This window comes from Eubalaena glacialis, chromosome 6 (assembly GCF_028564815.1).
Source record: "Eubalaena glacialis isolate mEubGla1 chromosome 6, mEubGla1.1.hap2.+ XY, whole genome shotgun sequence".
Lineage (NCBI taxonomy): Eukaryota > Metazoa > Chordata > Mammalia > Artiodactyla > Balaenidae > Eubalaena > Eubalaena glacialis.
In genome coordinates this window covers 21,002,522-21,023,566 of record NC_083721.1, presented here as the reverse complement: position 1 = coordinate 21,023,566, position 21,045 = coordinate 21,002,522, and the positions used below count along the sequence as shown (strand labels likewise).

Here is a 21,045-nt window from a genome sequence, read left to right as displayed (position 1 = left end):
ATAACCTTTAATTTTTGAATCTATGTAGGAAAACATAATTTATATTTTTCAGCTTAGAAGTATTTATAAAATATCATAAAAAAATAAAATAAGCCTAGTAATGATTTAATATATGGCACTTAGATCAAAAATAAAAGACATTCACTGTACTATCATTTTTCTAAACAGTTTTTTAATACACAATTGTTAGGTATATCATTTTCTTTAATATTTAAAATTGCATGGTTTTTACCTCTACATTTTTGCGAGAAGCAATTGTGTATTGGTTCTTTCGAGACTCTGTAGGAAGTTATTTCAAGTTAATTCACTAGGAAAGTACTGAACCCCCAAATCAGCATTACTAGAAATGGCTCCCCATCATCTGTACTATAACAGGATGCCAATAAGTGTTGGCTTTTTTCCCTGGTAGAGGACCCAACCCCATTTTACCAACCTGTCTGGAGTTCTTCCTTCTGTTTTCTACTTGTATCTACCATATTCTATAATGTATTTTATTTCATCATACTTACTAGCTATGGCTTCCATAACGATTTCTATCAGGAAGACAGTAGAGCTTGAGAATATAAGCTTTGGCAGTTTAAACATTGGTTCAAATTTTAGCTCCATCACTTATTGGTTTGCAACCTTGTTCAACTGAACTCTGAATTTCAATTCCTTCATCTGTAAAATGGGAATAACAAGAATTTACTCATAGGAGTGTACAGGGATTAAAAGAGAAAGATGCAAAGCATGTGACCCACTAGTTGCCACATGGTAAAAACCTTATGCAATACCTGTTGTCTCCATTGTTGCTCCTATTATGACTACCATAAAGTCAATGGTTATGAATTATATAGAAATACAGAATCTACATTTAGTTGTGCAAAGGTTCCATTTGAAACTGGAAGCTAATATACAGAAAGTTTTTTCTCCAACTCTGACAATTAAAAAAGATAAAAATAAACAGAAAATGAAAAAAAAAGTTATATCTGTGAATTAAATTTTTTTCAAAAGCAGAAGCTATGTATGTTTATCTCAATGGAATTAATTAATAGGAAATATGAACAAGCTTCTGAGTTAAGAACATCTTTAAAATGTTTTGCTTAAGGAAAATGATACTTTGTAAAAGTGCAAAGTCTATTCAATATAGTCTATAGTCCAGACTGTCCAATGCTGTGATTATATCATAATGAGTGGGCAAGCAAAAGTAGTAGAATAATTATAAGTTTTCAGGATGTAAGTTTCTTTTCGTCCCTGGAATATCTTTTGTATACAAAATTAATTGTAATGTTGCTCAAGTGAGTATGTCTGTCCTTCCATTTAGGACACTCACAAATCACAATGTACTAGACCTGACCCCCTGGGTAAAATGAATTTGACCAAAATATTTCAATCTCAAGAATATGGGCTATATTGAAAATCACTTTGTCACTTTAAGAATTTGGACTGCACTACCTTTGAAACAAGTATTGCATCTTGCTCATGGGAAAGGTATCATCATGGTAAATACTTAATTAGATATAGATATTATGGGATTTTTTCATCAGTGTAAGAATAAAAGTATTCAGTTTGAGTTCTCAAGACTTTGATTACAATCTATGGTTGTAAATCCAGTCTTGTTCATCAGAGATATCAGTTATTAAAATATACATTTTAGTTAAATGGGTATTTGAGTTTTTAAGAGAGAATCTATCTCAAACTTAAATAAGGACATTTAATAATTTTACAAAAAAGGCAATGAAAACAAATTCCTCCCAACAATGGCTTATTCATGTATATAAACACTGTTTAAAAAATGTTTTCATGGAATATGCTTTAGAAACTTCAACATTTTAGTTGACCTATAATCCTTTAAGAATATTACAAAGTGGCTATAAACCTATAAACCAATGAGAAGTTTTAAATTAATTTAATCTATAGAGTGAATATTAAGACATTTTAGGTCTTAATCCATCAGATAGTATTTTCATTATGATCAATAATTCAGAATCTATTGTGGTAGTACAAGTACTCAAAGGAGAAGGTAATCCAAAACTTAGTTTTATTTTTGTTTTGTATTCCCATATTTATATTGAACATGCTTGAACTTTTTTAGGGTTTATAGTAACTCAAATTAAATAGTCAATTTTTTAAGGCTTAAGTTAGAACACTAGAAAACTATTTAGATTCTATTTTTCTTGCTCCCTGCCTCAACTGAGTAATTAAAAACATCACTTTGCAAATGGATGCAGAGTACATGCCAGAGTTAATCAGAAAATTCACTCTCTACATAAACTAGGAATGGTACATCCTAATTTCTCTGCAAATGTGTATCATGTGATAACAGTTGTGGGGGTGGGAGAAGAATAAAGGTTTTATAAACACATCAGAATTGTAGTTTGCTAGATGATTTCTGTGTGATTGAAATCTTCTATAAGCAAGGGAATAAGTAGAAAAGTACAACTCCTATTATTTTGGAAGCCAACATTAGTAGTTTATAGTTAAAAGATTTCTAATGCTGCTGAGTTTTATATTGTCATCAAAATTCTTATCATATAGAAAATGCTGTAGATAATGTCCAGAAGATTAACAAAGATATTAAAGACTTCCCTAAAATTAATTGATTTGAAAAGGGATTAATATCCACAGAGGGGAAAGCCCCTTATCTCTTATTTAAATTCTGTTTATTGGAAATAAAATTATTGGTATATTGCCATATGGTTCCTTAAAATCAATCATACCTACTATCAATTATTTACCAAGTTTCACTGCCTAAATATATGAAAAATCCGGTTACACAGTGTTGGAGATGCCAAAACAAATTTGAGTTACAGCCCTAAGGGCCCAGAAACCCAATTTTGAATATTGTCTTACATTAAATTAGGTTCTGCTCACTATGATTTAAATTTTTAATTTCTCTCCCCAGTAGCCTAAACTTACTAGTTTGCCAAACATTCTTTGGTTTTCTTTATAGACAATTTATCTTAGATTTTTGTTAATTTGAATCATACTCCTGTTTAAATATAGTGCCTAAAGTGAACAAAAGACCACACTCATTTTATTTATTTTTACATTTTAATTTTTTGTTTATGGCATGATTTCTTTTTAATTTTTATTTTATATTGGAGTAGAGTTGATTTATAATGTATTAGTTTCAGGTGTACAGGAAAGTGATTCAGTTATACATATATCCATTCTTTTTCAGATTCTTTTCCCATATAGGTCATTACAGAATATTGAAGACCACACTCATTTTAATATTCAACAATATTAACCCATCTTAACCCACTTCTCTTTAGATTTAGCATAGTGACTTAAATAGGGTGTGAAGTTTTATTTATTTTTTAAACAAGCTTAGTTTACTTTATTTTTCTTGAATTTAAAAAATGTGTGGTGGCCACAGCTGGAGCCTAGGTCCTCTATGTGGAAACTGTGGTGTGGGTCTTTACAAGATGGTCAGTGAATTCCTGATACGGAGGCTTAGTGAACACAGTCTCTTTCCAGAGGATGGGATGAGATATCTGTAGGTCTTGGAGATGGCATGGAAGGTGGACTTGGCGAAGTTATCCATGGTGGCACTGCAGCCCCTGGATGAGATGTAGCAGTCATTGATACTAGCCATCAACTGCAACTTCTTGGGCAAAGGGACTGAGACTATGCCAGTTCCCCTGGAGGTGGGGAAGAGGTATACAAGCACAGAGCCACAGCAGTGGGTTACCTTGCAAGGGTCAGTGCAGGGCTTGCCAATCTCATCCCCCCACTATCTTGTTGCACGGAGACTATGGCAACCTTGGCCCGAATAATGGCCCCATAAATTGCAATGGCTCCCTCCTTAGAGCACTTATCACCCAGAATGACATGCTGTTGTAATTCCCAATAGTGATAAATGCCTTGAACCTGGTCTGCTGGCCAGTGTAGATCTGCTTTTGCACAGGTATACTCTTCAGAATCTCCTCCTTCAGGAAAAAGTCAGTGATCTCAGATTCCTTGATGGGCAGGGAGAGGCGATAGATCTCCTCCAGGGACTAAATAAAAGATACCTGTGTAGATTTCATGGAAGGAGTAAGTTTTTAAGCAGGAAAGAAAATTAATTCTATTCTTCCATTTATAAAAGTAGGATTTCTGAGCCATATGTGTAGGAACTGCTATTTTTTGAAATGTCTTACAAGAGTAGCCCAGTGTTAAAACATTGGGAAAGTCAAACTGGTAATTAGAATCTTGTCACAGTAGTTGAACTTTCATACTGTTCTGAACACAGGGGCACGGAAAGCTTCAAATTTTATATTAATATGTTAGATCATAGAGTCTGTACAATCTCCAACATTTATTTATTTAAATGTAACCCTTTTGACAAGCATATACACGTGCACACATACATACATCACTTCAATAAAAACATACTGGAAAATGAGAAATGAGGAACTGAATAAGAAAATAAATTACTTATTTCAATAAATACAAGATGGAATATTTAGAAGTGAAGAATCAAGTGTACGGGTCATTGGATAAAAAGGGGTTCAGATGAGGTTCATGCTTGAGTTTGAATGAGTGGGAAATAGTGATATACCTATTAGAATTATTGGACCAAGGACATGAAAAAATATCTTCACACTAATTATGATAAAGATATATTATTTCTTAGGCTCACACCAGTCATTCCAAAGATCATATGTAATGAGAGGTACAACCATTGGCCTGTGTTCATTCTGAATAAAATGATGGTATTTCTGTTCAGCCAGTGAAGGGCTAGAGGGCCATTTTTGGATTAGGCAGAATATTGAGAGGAAGACAAAAGAACATACTTCATTTTATTAAAGTAACAAAATGTGATGAAAGCTGAGAAATTTTGAACCAAGATGTCCTCTTGCACCAGATGTCCCTGAATACAGAATTCTTTGCAGTAGAGTATTTCACTGAATATAGAAGTAAAATACCTAGTTTTCTCATGCAAGATTCTTGTTCCAGAAAAGAGATCTGAACTAGAAAGATATTGATCATTTGGTCATCAGCAAATAATACATTTTTCTATAAATTATCACCAGCTCAAACCTAGCCATAATTAGTTACGATTCTATTTGGAGGACGTCAGAATTTGACTAGATTGTGTCATTGCATATAGCTTTGTATGTAACCATGTTACACTGTCACAACTAAGAAACCAACAGTGATACATTATTATAAACTAAACTTTTCAATGTGCTTAGATTTCACCAGTTTTTCCATTAATTTCCCTTTTCTGTTCCAGAATTCTATTGAGGACACCACATTGCATTTATTCATTATGTCTCCTTAGCTTCCTCTGGTCTATGATGATTTCATAGGTTTTCTTCTTTTGATGACCTTGGTGGGTTTGAGTTCTGGTCAGGCATGTTGTCCTTCACTGGATTTGTCTGATGTTTGTCTCATTATTAGACAGGGGTTAGGGGGTTTGGGGAAAGAATAGAGATGGAGTGCCCTTTTCATTACCTCGATCAGTAGGTACGTGTCAGCAACACAACACTATCAGTGATGTCAAACTGGATCACTTGGTTAAGGTAGTGTTTGCAAGGTTTCTCCATGGTAAAGTTAATTATTTCTTTTTTCCTTTTGACATTTTCTTTTGTGGCACCAAGCTATTAAGTTCTGCCTACATTCAGGGTGGAAGATTAAGTTCTGCCTCCGGGAGGTGGATCATTTTTCTTTCTCTGTTTCTCTCTGTCCCTCTGTCTCTTTTTAGATTAGATATAGATAGATAGATATTGATATAGATAAAATTATGTATATACATATATATGCTCATTTTTTAGGGTTGCCCTAACAAAGTACCACAGACTGGGTGGCTTAAACAACAGAAATGTATTTTCTCACAGTTCTGGAGGCTGGAATTCCAACGTCAAGGTGCTGGTGCTGGCAGGGTTGGTTTCCCCTGAGGCTGTCTCTCGCCTTGGCCTGCAGATAGCCACCTTCTTGCTGCCTCTTTACATGGTTGTTCCTCTGTGCTCCTGTGCCCCTGATATCTCTCTCTGTGTATCTTAATCTCTCTTTTTTTTTAATAAAGTCAGATTGAATTAAGATCCACACTAAAGGGCTCATTTTAATTTAATGAAATGTATTTGAATATCCCACCCCAAAATATGCCTCCTTGGCATATGAATTACGTGGAGATAAAGCCATTTGAGCACCGGCAGATGCAGCAAAAGTTATTTACCTCTCCCCAACTACCGAAAAATAAATTATAAATGTCTCCTTTTATAAAATAAATTTACATTTATAAGGAAATTTTCTATTTGTAAAGATATCTCTATACCAGGAAAACGGTTAGTCCAGGGACACCTCATGTCATCTAAGAGACTCTAATCTAAATTTCAAGACAACCTTTATTTACCATAGATTTCCTCCCCTCACCCTCCCATAATTTGCCTTCTCAGCCCAGAAGCCCAAAATTCCATTTCCCTTTGTTTAGACTAAAATATTATATAAGCTGGCTGCCTCCTTGAGTTATGTTTTACTTTGCATACTCCCATGAGAATCTGTATAGATAACATTGTTTTTCTTTTGTTAATCTTTTATCAGTTTGATTTGCTAGCCACAGACATTGGTTTTAAGAGGAGAGAGGAAGAGATTTTTTTTTTCCTCCCCTACATTAGTCACCTCTTTAAGGCCTTATTTCTAAATACAGTCACATTCTGAGGTGCTGAAAGCTAGGATTTCAACATGTGAATTATGGAGAGACACAATTCAGACCATAACACTATCTCTCTATCATGTAGAATTCTTCTGTAAGGAAAATATTTCCCTTCTCTATTTATTCAATCATTTTTTTTTACACCATTATGGATTCAATAAGTAACTTGCACCTTAAGTTATAATCCAGTACTACATTATTTATTTGTTGCTCAAATTTTTTAAGCTTGGGAACTCTTTCAGACTGTCTCCAGTAACTCTTTGAATGCTTTCATCCTTTAAAAAATTTTTTTTGAGCACTTCCTTATTTTGAGGTCCTACATGAGGCTCCAAACTCATCTTGTATTTCCCTTGCTCCAGCCCTAGAATTAGCCATTTCTCCTAGGAGTCCTAGTTTCTTTCAGAGGAGAATATCACTTCTTATCATTCAGATCACACCTTCTTCTCCAGGAGGCCTTCCAGGAGTAACTGAAGTTCCCTGCTTCTGGACCCCCAGCATTTCCATTATATTCCCTGCGGCTATATTTCTTAATAATCAAAAGTAATTTAAAACCACCTTGTTTGGTGGTTGTATATTTATTAGTTTATTGTCTGTGTTCCTCTAAGGAATAAACTGCATGAGAACAGAAACATTGTTTTGGTCTCCATTCAAACTGCAGTACTCACAAGAGGACCTGTCTCGTAATTAACACTCAAAAAATATTTTCATGAGAAGGAATTAATAATTTATTTAGAAGTTACCTCAGGTTCAATCTGGTTGCATTTATTCTATCATTCTTTCAAATTATTCCATAGGTCAAGATAGGCTAGGTCAAGCTGCAATAACTAGCGTTAGGATTTTAATGAGTTAACAAAAGCTTTTTTGTTTGTTTGTTTGATGTAGGCTGTTTCAGTCATATGGCTCCTTCATATCAACTTGTGCTCCACAATTATCGAGTATGGAGAAAAATAAGTTATATCAACTATACTCATATTTCATTGACAAAGCAAATCACATAATTCCAAAGGAGCATGAAAGACTAAGCTGTCTGGAGAAAAGGAAACATGATTATTAACATCTAATACTAATTAACATAAATTTTACTGTTTGTTTAATATTTGTGATTTCTTGGGGAAAGAAATGGTCTTAATTTTTTTTTTTTAATTTCTCCAATTGACCTTACATATAATAATCATTCAACTATCTCCCTTTTTTTCTTTTTTTTAACTTAATTTTAATTCTTATCATCTTTTCCCAGGTTTTGAAGCTGGTGTTTGCAACTAAAAGTAGAATTATGAACGCCTTCAAATAATGTCCTTAAAGACATATAAGATATATGAGTGGATTTGCTTAATCCACAGCAAAAATCATGGTTCTCAATAATATAATAAAAGTTAAGATAGTGAAGGAAACTTCTCATGGCTCAGTGAACGATAATATGGTGGAATGATAAGAGAACTACATGGTCAGTTTCCTGGTCATTAACATGTTTTTAGTGTTAGGATGTCGAAAGATATTATGTCAAGGAAAGGAAGGCTTTGTGATTAAAAAAAAGTAGGAAAATTCAAGTTTAAACAAAGTAAATTAAAAATTAACATATTTATTAACTGTTGGACTTCTTAGAATTCCCATTATGCTAAAAGTGTTCTATGAATTTTCTGAAAGATATTTAATATATGGTATCTGCTAAAGTATTTGAAGGCAGGTATAGTTTTGGTCAAAAAAAAAAAGGGGCCAAAAACAAAGGTTTGTAGTACAGGAAGTATATTTGGAAAGTCATCACAAAGAACAGGATTGAGGGACAGGGAATAAGAGAATTACATTACAAGTATTGATCTTGGCTGACCTTGCCCTGCAGCAGCTTGAGGCAGGTTTTCAGTTCCCAGCCAGAGACTGAAGTCAGGCCATGGCAGTGAGACTGCTAAATCCTAGCCACTAGACCACCAGGAACCAGTGGTCACTGACAAGGCCCTGGTCCATCAGCTGTGTAGAAATGAATTTCCACATAGAGACGGAGAAAAGTGAAACAAGTAAGGTGTTTATTAGAAGGAGAAAGGGTACATGTGGATAGACACATGGGTGGATTTAGAGAGAGAGTCGTGCCCTCATGGTACTTTGAATCATTTATATGGGACATTTCTTCAGGGTTTCCTTTGGTCAATCATCTTGCTTTGCCTGGTTCTGAGTCTGTATTTGGTTTGTCTCAGGGTCTTCTCATGTATGCATGCGTATCTCTTAGCCAAGATGGATTCCAACAAAGGGGCCTATGGGTAGTTGACATCACTTACTATGGGGTGGCACCCCTTCCATTTTTGAGCTCCAAGGAGCCTTTCTATACATGTGTAGTCGGGAAGCTCTCTTTGACCTCGAGAATGAGAAATATGTGGTCTCTTATCTGGGCAGTGTTTAGCTCCTCTTCCTCTTCATCTTGGAGTTTCTGTCCACAGGGGACAAACTCCAGCTGTTCAGCCTGGGGCCCTTCTATCTCCTACCTCAGGATGAGTTCCTGAATTGGTCACTGCAAAGGTTGACTAGCGTTAGATCTTACCTGTGACCTCTTGAAGAGCCTTATGGAATGCCTCTTAGAACTGGCTGCCTGGGACATGGAAGGGGGAAGATTTATCCACCCAACATCTATTCCTAAGAGGTCAATGATGGCTCCAGGAGGGTTAATTACTTTCATGTCTGGGTTCACATGTTTAAATGTTAGGTTGGTTTCTAACAAGGATGTCAATTTCTTAGGTTAGAAAAGTCCCTTGGGATGGAGGAGATTGGTTCAAGATGGCAGAGTAGAAGGACGTGCACTCACTCCCTCTTGCGAGAGCACCGGAATCACAACTAATTGCTGAACAATCATCAACAGGGAAACACTGGAACTCACCAGAAAAGATACTCCATATCCAAAGATAAAGGAAAAGCTGCAATGAGATTGTAGGAGGGGTGCAATCACAATAAAATCAAATCCCATAACCACTGGGTGGATGACTCACAAACTGGAGAACACTTATACCACAGAAGTCCACCGATTAGAGTGAAGGTTCTGAGCCACAAGTCAGGCTTCCCAACCTGGGGGTCCAGCAACAAGAGGAGCAATTCCTAGAGAATCAGACTTTGAAAGCTAGCGGGAATTGATTGCAGGACTTTGACAGGACTGGAGGAAACAGAGACTACACTCTTGGAGGGCACACACAAAGTAGTGTATACATCAGGACCCAGGAGAGGGAACAGTGACCCCATAGGAGACTGAACCAGACCTACCTGCTAGTGTTGGAGGGTCTCCTGCAGAGGCGGGGGGTGGTTGTGGCTCACTGCGGGGACAAGCACACTAGTAGCAGAAGTTCTGGGAAGTACTCCTTGGCGTGAGCTCTCCCAGCATCTGCCATTAACCCCCTCAAAGAATTGGGTAGGCTCCAGTGCTGGGTCACCTCAGGCCAAACAACCAGCAAGGAAGGAACACAGCCCCACCCATCAGCAAACGAGCAGATTAAAGTTTTACTGAGCTCTGCCAACCAGAGCAACACCCAGCTTTACCCACCACCAGTCCCTCCCATAAGAAAGCTTGCACAAGCCTCTTAGATAGCCTCATCCACCAGAGGGCAGAAGCAAGAAGAACTACAATCCTGCAGCCTGTGGAACAAAAACCACATTCACAGAAAGACAGACAAAATGAAAAGGCAGAGGACCATGTACCAGATGAAGGAACAAGATAAAACCCCAGACAAACAACTAAATGAAGTGGAGATAAGCAACCTTCCAGAAAAAGAATTCAGAATAATGATAATGAGGATGATCAAGGACCTCGGACAAAGAATGGAGGCAAAGATGAAGAAGATGCAAGAAATGTTTAACAAAGACCTAGAAGAATTATAGAACAAACACCTAGAAGAATTAAAGAACAAACAAACAGAGATGAACAATACAATAACTGAAATGAAAAATACACTAGAAGGAATCAATAGCAGAATAACTGAGGCAGAAGAATGGATAGTGACCTGGAAGACAGAATGGTGGAATTCACCTCCACAGTACAGAATAAAGAAATGAAGACAGCCTAAGAGACCTCTGGGACAATATTAAAAACAACAACATTCGCATTATAGGAGTCCCAGAAGGAAAAGAGAGAGAGAAAGGACCCGAGAAAATATTTGTAAAGATTATAGTCGAAAACTTCCCTAACATGGGAAAGGAAATAGCCACCCAACTCCAGGAAGTGCAGAGAGTCCCAAGCAGGATAAACCCAAGAAGAAACATGCTGAGACACAAAGTAATCAAATTGAAGAAAATTAAAGACACAGAAAAATTATTAAAAGCAACAAGGGAAAAATGACAAATAATATATAAGCAAATTCCCATAAGGTTAACAGCTGATTTCACAGCAGAAACTCTACCAGCTGGAAGGGAATGACATAATATATTTAAAGTGATGAAAGGGAAGAACCTACAACCAAGATTACTCTACCTGGCAAAGATCTCAATCAGATTCGATAGGGACATCAAAAGTGTTACAGACAAGCAAAATCTAAGAGAATTCAGCACCACCAAACCAGCTTTACAACAAATGCTAAAGGAACTTCTCTAAGTGGGAAACACAAGAGAAAAAAAGGACCTACAAAAACAAACCCAAAATAATTAAGAATATGGTAACAGGAACATACATATCAATAATTACCTTAAATGTGAATGGATTAAATGGTCCAACCAAAGGACACAGGCTTGCTGAAAGGATACAAAAACAAAAACCATATATATGCTGTCTACAAGAGACCCATTTCAGACCTAAGGACATATACAGACTGAAAGTGAGGGAATGGAAAAAGATATTCCATAAAAATGGAAATCAAAAGAAAGCTGGAGTAGCAATACTGATATCAGATAAAATAGACTTTAAAATAAAGAATGTTACAAGAGACAAGGAAGGACACTACATAATGATCAAGGGATCAATCCAAGAAGAAGATATAACAATTATAAATATATATGCACACAACATAGGAGCACTTCAATACATTCTGCAAATGCTAACAGTTATAAAAGAGGAAATTGACAGTAACACAATAATAGTGGGGGACTTTAACACCCCACTTACACCAATGGACAGATCATCCAGACTGAAAATTAATAAGGAAACACAAGCTTTAAATGACACAATAGACCAGATAGATTTAATTGATACTTATAGGACATTCCATCCAAAAACAGCAGATCACATTTTTTTCTCAAGAGCACATGGAACATTCTCCAGGATAGATCACATCTTGGGTCACAAATCAAACCTTGGTAAATTTAAGAAAAATGAAATCATATCAAGCACCTTTTCTGACCACAATGCTATGAGTTTAGAAACAAATTACAGGGAAAAATTGTAAAAAGCACAAAAACATGGAAGCTAAACAATATCATACTAAATAACCAAGAGATCACTGAAGAAATCAAAGAGGAAATCAAAAAACACCTGGAGACAAAAGACAATGAAAACACGATGATCCAAAACCTATGGGATGCAGCAAAAGCAGTTCTAAGAGGGAAGTTTATAGCAGTACAATCCTACCTCAAGAAATAAGAAAAATCTCAAGAAACAATGTAACCTTACACCTAAAGGAACTAGAGAAAGAAGAACAAACAAAACCCAAAGTTAGTAGAAGGAAAGAAATCATAAAGATCAGAGCAAAAATAAATGAAATAGAAACAAAGTAAACAGTAGCAAAGATCAATAAAACTAAAAGCTGGTTCTTTGAGAAGATAAACAAAATTGATAAACCTTTAGCCAAACTCATCAAAAAAAAAAGAGGGAGAGGACTCAAATCAATAAAACTAGAAATGAAGGAGGAGAAGTTACAACGGACACTGTAGAAATACAAAGCATCCTAAGAGACTACTGAAAGCAACTCTATGCCAATAAAATGGACAACCTGGAAGAAATGGACAAATTCTTACAAAAGCACAACCTTCCAAGAGTGAACCAGGAGGAAATAGAATATATACACAGACCAAACACAAGTAATGAAATTGAAACTGTGATTCAAAATATTCCAACAAACAAAAGTCCAGGACCAGATGGCTTCACAGGTGAATTCTATCAAACATTTAGAGAAGAGCTAACACTCATCCTTCTCAAACTCTTCCAAAAAATTTCAGAGGAAGGTACACTCCCAAACTCATTCTAAGAGGTCACCATCACCCTGATACCAAAACCAGACAGAGACACTAAAAAACAGAAAAATACAGACCAATATCACTGATGAATATAGATGCAAAAATCCTCAACAAAATACTAGCAAACAGAATCCAAAAGCACATTAAAAGGATCGTACACCATGATCAAGTGGGATTTACACTGGGACGCAGCGATTCTTCAATATACACAAATCAATCAATTTGATACAAACATATTAACAAATTGAGAATAAAATATGCACACATATTTAGGATAAAAACTCTCCAGAAAGTGGGAATAGAGAGAACTTACCTCAACATAATAAAGGCCATATACAACAAACTCACAGCAAACATCATTCCCAATGGTGAAAAATGGAAAGCATTTCCTCAAAGATCAGGAAGAAGACAAGGATGTCCACTCTCACCACTATTATTCAACATAATTTTGGAAGTCTTAGCCACGGCAATCAGAGAGGAAAAAGAAATAAAATAATACAAATTAGAAAAGAAGAAGTAAAACTTTCACTGTTTGCAGATGACATGATACTATATATAGAGAAGCCTAAAGATGCCACCAGAAAAATACTAGAGTTAATCAATGAATTTGATAAAGTAGCAGGATACAAAATTAATAAACAGAAATCTCATGCATTCCTATACACTAACAATAAAAGATCAAAAAGAGAAATTAAGGAATAACTCCATTCACCAGTGCATCAAAAAGAATAAAATACCTAGGAATAAACCTACCTAAGGAGGTAAAAGACCTGTACTCAAAAAACTATAAGACACTGCTGAAAGAAATCAAAGATGACACAAACAGATGGAAAGATATATCATGTTCTTTGGTTGGAAGAATAAATATTGTGAAAATGACTATACTACCCAAAGCAATCTACAGATTCAATTCAATCCCTATCAAATTACCAATGGCATTTTTTACAGAACTAGAACAAAAAATCGTAAAATTTGTATGGAGACACAAAAGACCATGAGTATCCAAAACAATCTTGAGGGAAAAAAAGGAGCTGGAGGAATCAGACTCCCTGACGTCAGACTATACTACAAAGCTACATGAATCAAGACAATATGGTACTGGCACAAAAATAGAAATATAGATCAATGGAACAGGATAGAAAACCCAGAGATAAACCAACACACCTATGGTCAACTAATCTATGACAAAGGAGGCAGGGGTATACAATGGAGAAAAGACAGCCTCTTCAATAACTGGTGCTGGGAAACCTGGACAGCTACATGTAAAAGAATGAAATTAGAACACTCTCTAACACCATACATAAAATTAAACTCAAAACGGATTAAAGACCTAAATGTAAGACCGGACACTATAAAACTCCTAGAGGAAAACATAGGAAGAACACTCTTTGACATAAATCACAGCAAGATCTTTTTTGACCTACCTCCTAGAGTAATGGAAATAAAAACTAAAATAAACAAATGTGACCTAATGAAACTTAAAAGCTTTTGCACAGTAAAGGAAACTATAAACAAGACGGAAAGAGAACCCTCAGAATGGGAAAAAATAATTGCAAACGAAACAATGAACAAAGGATTAATCTCCAAATATATAAACAGCTCATGCAGCTCAACATTAAAAAAACAAACAACCCAATCAAAAAATGGTCAGAAGACCTAAATAGACATCTCTCCAAAGAAGACATACAGATGGCCAAGAGGCATATGAAAAGCTGCTCAATGTCACTAATTATTAGAGAAATGCAAATCAAAATTACAATGAGGTATCACCTCACACCAGTTAGAATGGGCATCATCAGAAAATCTACAAACGACAAATGCTGGAGAGGATGTGGAGAAAAGGGAACCCTCTTGCACTGTTGATGGGAATGTAAATTGATACAGCTACTATGGAGAACAGTATGGAGGTTCCTTTAAAAATTAAAAATAAAATTACCATATGACCCAGCAATCCCACTACTGGGCATATACCCAGAGAAAACCATAATTCAAAAAGACACATGCACCCAAATATTCATTGCAGCACTATTTACAATAGCCAGGTCATGGAAACTACTCAAATGCCCATTGACAGAGGAATGGTTAAAGAAGCTGTAGTACATATATACAATGGAATATTACTCAGCCATAAAAAGGAACGAAATTGGGTCATTAGTAGAAATGTGGATGGACCTAGAGACTGTCATACCAAGTGAAGTAAGTCAGAAAGGGAAAAACAAATATTGTATATTAACACATATATGTGGAATCGAAAAAAATGGTACAGATGAACTGGTTCGCAAGGCAGAAATAGAGACATGGATGTAGAGAACAAACATATGGACACCAAGGGAGAAAGTGGCATGTGGGCGTTGTAGTGGTGGGATGGGTTGGGAGATTGGGGTTGACATTTATACACTGATATGTATAAAATAGATAACTAATAAGAACCTACTGTATAAAAAATAAATAAAATAAAATTGAAAAAATAAAGAAAAAAAAGTCCCTTGGTAGGAAATAAAGGCAAAAGGCCTGGGTAGGTCTAAGTGAAACCTTGTAATATGAACTAGTGCAAACTTGGACAGTCTGTTCAGAAGCTAGAATAAGAGTTGTGACCCAATCTTTTTTTTCATGTATTTAAGTGTATTTAAAATATTGAGGGATAAGTTCAGGAAGCAAATTATAAGTTTTACAAAAATGTATATAATAGATCTTACTATTGATGATTCTTCATAACATTAGCAAGAATAAAATATATATATAAAGGAACTTCTAATCTAGCCTCTAAAAACTCTTAATTGTCACATAAATTTTAAAAGCCATCACAGTGTAAAATGCCAAAATTGTAGTTACTTAAATATATGTGTATGCATATACTCATACACACACACACGTGTGTGTATATGCATACACATATTTATCCCTTACAAATAATCTTATTTTTCATTTTCAAATTTGTATACCAAGTTCTTACTTTTCTCATTTAGAACACATTCATGGAATGTAATGGAAGTATTATTGCTTTCATAGGCTTAATGTCCACAACTCAATTAAAAGCAAAAATACAGAACAGCCATTTAACAATAGAATAATTCTTAAGTTATTGTACACAGTGATAAACATCTGCTGAGCAAACAGTATACAAGGACATTGTTTCCACAAATATAAGTGGAAACAACAAACAGGAAAAGCAATTTAGAAATGAGAGAGAATAAAAAAGCTAAAAGATTGGCTTTCAATACTCTAGAACACCCAGGATTTGTGCTTTCATGTTTTCATGACCTTTCTTACAGGATCTCAATGAATAGACGTTAAAGTCTAGAGTGTAAAAACAGAATAGCTATAATGATATGTCCCATACATTTCATTAAAAATGTGTTTTTAGTTTTTTTTTCATTTTAGATTTTTTTTTTTTATTTATTTTATTTATGGCTGTGTTGGGTCTTAGTTCCTGTGCGAGGGCTCTCTACAGTTGCGGCAAGCAGGGGCCACTCTTCATCGCGGTGTGTGGGCCTCTCACCATTGCGGCCTCTCTTGTTGAGGAGCACAGGCTCCAGACGCGTAGGCTCAGCAGTTGTGGCTCACGGGCGTAGCTGCTCCGCGGCATGTGGGATCTTCCCAGACCAGGGCTCGAACCCGTGTCCCCTGCATTGGCAGGCAGATTCTCAACCACAGCGCCACCAGGGAAGCCCCTCTTTTTAGATTTTTAAGGAACCTCCATACTGTTCTCCATAGTGGCTGTATCAATTTACATTCCCACCAACAGTGCAAGAGGGTTCCCTTTTCTCCACATCCTCTCCAGCATTTGTCGTTTGTAGATTTTCTGATGATGCTCATTCTAACTGGTGTGAGGTGATACCTCATTGTAATTTTGATTTGCATTTCTCTAATAATTAGTGACATTGAGCAGCTTTTCATATGCCTCTTGGCTATCTGTATGTCTTCTTTAGAGAGATGTCTATTTAGGTCTTCTGACCATTTTTTGATTGGGTTGTTTGTTTTTTTAATGTTGAGCTGCATGAGCTGTTTATATATTTTGGAGATTAATCCTTTTTCGGTTGATTCATTTGCAAATATTTTCTCCCATTCTGAGGATTGTCTTTCCATCTTGTTTATAGTTTCCTTTGCTGTGCAAAAGCTTTGAAGTTTCATTAGGTCCCATTTGTTTATTTTAGTTTTTATTTCCATTACTCTAGGAGGTGGGTCATAAAAGATTTTGCTGTGATTTATGTCAAAGAGTGTTCTTCCTATGTTTCCTCTAAGGGTTTTATAGCGTCTGGTCTTATATTTAGGTCTTTAATCCATTTTGAGTTTATTTTGTGTATGGTGTTAGAGAGTGTTCTAATTTCATTCTTTTACATGTAGCTGTCCAGTTTTCCCAGCACCACTTATTGAAGAGGCTGTCTTTTCTCCATTGTGTATCCTTGCCTCCTTGGTCATAGATTAGTTGACCATATGACCCAGCAATCCCACTACTGAGCATATACCCAGAGAAAACCATACTTCAAAAATACACATGCACCCCAATGTTCATTGCAGCACTATTTACAATAGCCAAGTCATGGAAGCAACTTAAATGCCCATTGACAGATGAATGGATAAAGAAGCTGTGGTACATATATACAATGGAATATTACTCAGCCATAAAAAGGAATGAAATTAGGTCATTTGTAGAGCTGTGAATGGACCTAGAGACTGTCATACCACGTGAAGTAAGTCAGAAAGGGAAAAACAAATATTGTATATTAACACATATATGTGGAATCTAAAAAAATGGTACAGATGAACTGGTTTGCAAGGCAGAAATAGAGACATGGATGTAGAGAACAAACATATGGACACCAAGGGAGAAAAGCAGGGGCAGGGTAATGGGATGAATTGGGAGATTGGGATTGACAGATATACACTGATATGTATAAGATAGATAACTGATAAGAACCTGCTGTATAAAAAATAAATAAATAAAATTAAATTAAAAAAAAACAAACAGAAAAAAACAACAACAAAAAAAGAAAAAATATGTGATTTCTTATATTTTTGGATGATATTTCCCCAAACCATCTGATTGAAATATTGTTTTCACAACGAACTCTAGAATTGAATCTGGCTTCAGGTTTATGGAAAATAGCACACAAATATCATGAATTGATTATACAGCCTTGATACCTTTTATCTAAGTGTTCAGTTACCTCAGTGATGAATGAACAGTAACAAGTATTGCCATTTGTAGGGAACTATGGAATTTTCCAATGAAGAGTACATGTCAGATAAAGATACCTTAACTTTAAGAAGGATACTGGCTCAAATACCTTCTTGTACAGGTAGCAACAGAGCATATTTTAAATCAAATATGCTCTTTGTCTATATTATCTGCTCATGAGCTTTAAACAAGTGCTATTCATTTACATTTAACCCCAACATCAAATATAGGTTATACATTAATCAAAGAGCAATATATATGATTTGGTCAAAGACATTTCAATGCTGTCACATTCCATAATCATACGTTATTATATATGGAACTAAACCCAATTACACTGACACCAAAAATGCAGAATCTAACATTCAAATTAAAAAAAAAGTCTAAAAGTATTTCTCACTATAGTGGTTAATTTTATATTTCAACTTGGTTAGGCTATAGTGCCCATTTGTTTGCTAAAGCACCAGTCTAGATGCTGCTGTGAAGCTATTTTTTTAGATGTGATTAACATTTAAAACAGTAGACTTTTAGTAAAGCAAATTAACCTCCATAATGTCTATTATCAGTTTCAGACCTTACTAGAAAATATTGAGGTCCCCCAAGAAGGAATAAAATCTGCCTCCAGACTGTCTTTAGATTCAAGACTACAACAATTCTTTCCAGCGCTTTTAGCCCTGTGGCCTGCCCTGAAAATTTTGGACATTTCCACCCCTCCAATTGCATGAGCCAATTCTTTAAAATAAATGTATATGTTTTTCTGGAGAAAAATTGGGGGTTAAGACTTCAACATGTGAATTTGTGGGAGAGGGGTGGGACTTGAACATTCAGCTCATAACAGGAGCCATCAGTATATGCACCAATACTTAGAGAAAATCTGATCACATTTGAATGATTAATTCTATCAAAAATTTCTTGCCAACATTCTTTTATTTTTCTTTGTGGACACCTGGGGCAGTGAGGCATTTTGGATTATTTGAATTTTTCAAATTCCATTTTAATTTGTTTGTTGACTTTTGATTATATCTCTTAGTATACTATTGTAGTGGGTGTTTCTGGTATTGAAATATACTTACCAAATTTTATATGGGCCACTTGTTTAACATTTTACCCTTTCAAATAAAAGAAAGAAACCTAAAAATTTCCATAAGTCTTCTTACTCTCCCAGCAATGCCATATTAGGGAACTTTCCACTTTCATCTGTTTTGCTGAAAGCCATTTTGATAGGAGGTCTTACTTGATTTACTGGCTATTAACTAGCCAGCCAGTAGTTAAAATTTTCCTTTCTACTGAATAGAAATTATTTTTATTCTTAAAAATTACTCTATATATTGAATACATGCCACTTGTGATTAACTCTTTTCTCCCTGCATATCAAGTACTTTGAGGTCATAAGCCATGGCATATTTTATTTTTAATCACTTTAGTTTGTAGGAATTGGTGAGAGGAATAAACTGAAAATTATGGGTCCAAAATTTGGAAAGTAAAAGTTACTAGACAACTATGCTATAAGTTTAAGAAAGTGGAAACTCAGGAGTAAGGACACATAGTCCAGCCCTAGAAGATAAAATCATATTTTGCTATATTTACTATTTTAAAACCATTTTAGCAAGAGGGTCTTAGCATTGGTTGTTAATGTCCATATCAGTGGGAGAATTACAGAATGGAAAATACCAGAGCAGAATTCCTCAGATACCTTGTTTAAGGAGCAAAGTGTTGAGTACTGGAACAATCACTGTAGGGTCCTTAAATAAATTCACTTTCCGGGTTAGAGTGTCTAACATTTTCAATACTGCAATAAAACACCTACATACCAGAAAGCGCCATGGGGACTCCAGTGGAATAAATATCTATCTCACATGGTAGACACCTGTCAAATGTTAATGATGACAGTGGCAGCTTAAATAACTTTCATTGGGCTTAAGAGAAACAATGTGTGCATTAGAAAGAGAAAAGGAGAATCAGTTAAGTCATATCTTATTTTTACATAGAAGATCTTAGAGCCAATCAACCATTCTTACTTGAAAGTTATGCTATGCCCAATAATGAATAGCTTTTCAAAGCAATCATTGAGCACGGTGATTTTTTCACTTTCTGTACATTAGTTTCCCATAGTACATAAGATGAAATCTCTAAGTGTCTCTTTTGGTCCTGATCATTATACAGGCTATCATTAAAACCATAAAAATGATAACCCACTATGTAATCATACTCAAATACATTCTATCATGCATTCCACAGAATGTTGAAGATAAATTTAGCAAATGTAGGAGCTTGTGGTTTTAAATCACTAAACACTAAAATAAGGCATCTTGATCCTCTAAAATTGAAAGCCTAATATAACTAAATCACACATATAACGTTTTTGTGATATTACTAGTTGAATATCAACACTATATATATATATATTTTAAAGGCTAGCTTTTTGTTTTTATTAATAAAGATAATATTAATATTGCCAATATCCCAGACACCAGGGTCTGCGTGGATTTCAAGATAGATACACTATTAAATAGCAATGAAATTCAACAAAGACTGTTGAATGGGGATCTTCACTGGGCATCTCTTGTCTGGCTCACAATCTACCACCACCATCCTTAGTGTCTCCGAGGGCCTCCTTTCTTTCTTTCGTAAGTTTTCTGATGAGTAGCTGGAGCCTGCACCATTGGGTCAGTGTTTGGGCTGGTTCCCAGGACTGCCCATCAGCCTCATTCCTCTTCCTTTGTTTCTTCCTTTTTTTTTTTTTTAACATTTTATTGGAGTATAATTGCTTTACAATGATGTGTTAGTTTCTGCTTTATAACAAAGTGAATCAGTTATACATATACACTTGTCCCCGTATCTCTTCCCTCTTGCATCTCCCTCTCTCCCACCCTCCCTATCCCACCCCTCTAGGTGGTCACAAAGCACCGAGCTGATCTCCCTGTGCTATGCAGCTGCTTCCCACTAGCTATCTATTTTACGTTTGGTAGTGTATATATGTCTGTGTCACTCTCTCACTTTGTCCCAGCTTACCCTTCCCCCTCCCCATATCCTCAAGTCCATTCTCTAGTAGGTCTGCATCTTTATTCCCATCTTGCCCCTAGGTTCTTCATGACCATTTTTTTTTTTTTTT

At 35.5% G+C, this 21,045-nt stretch overlaps 1 pseudogene; it reads right to left on the bottom strand.

Moving 5' to 3' along the window:
• Positions 1–589: 589 nt before the first annotated feature.
• LOC133092931 (small ribosomal subunit protein uS5-like) lies at positions 590–9,284 on the bottom strand (annotated as a pseudogene).
• Between the last annotated feature and the right edge of the window lie 11,761 nt (positions 9,285–21,045).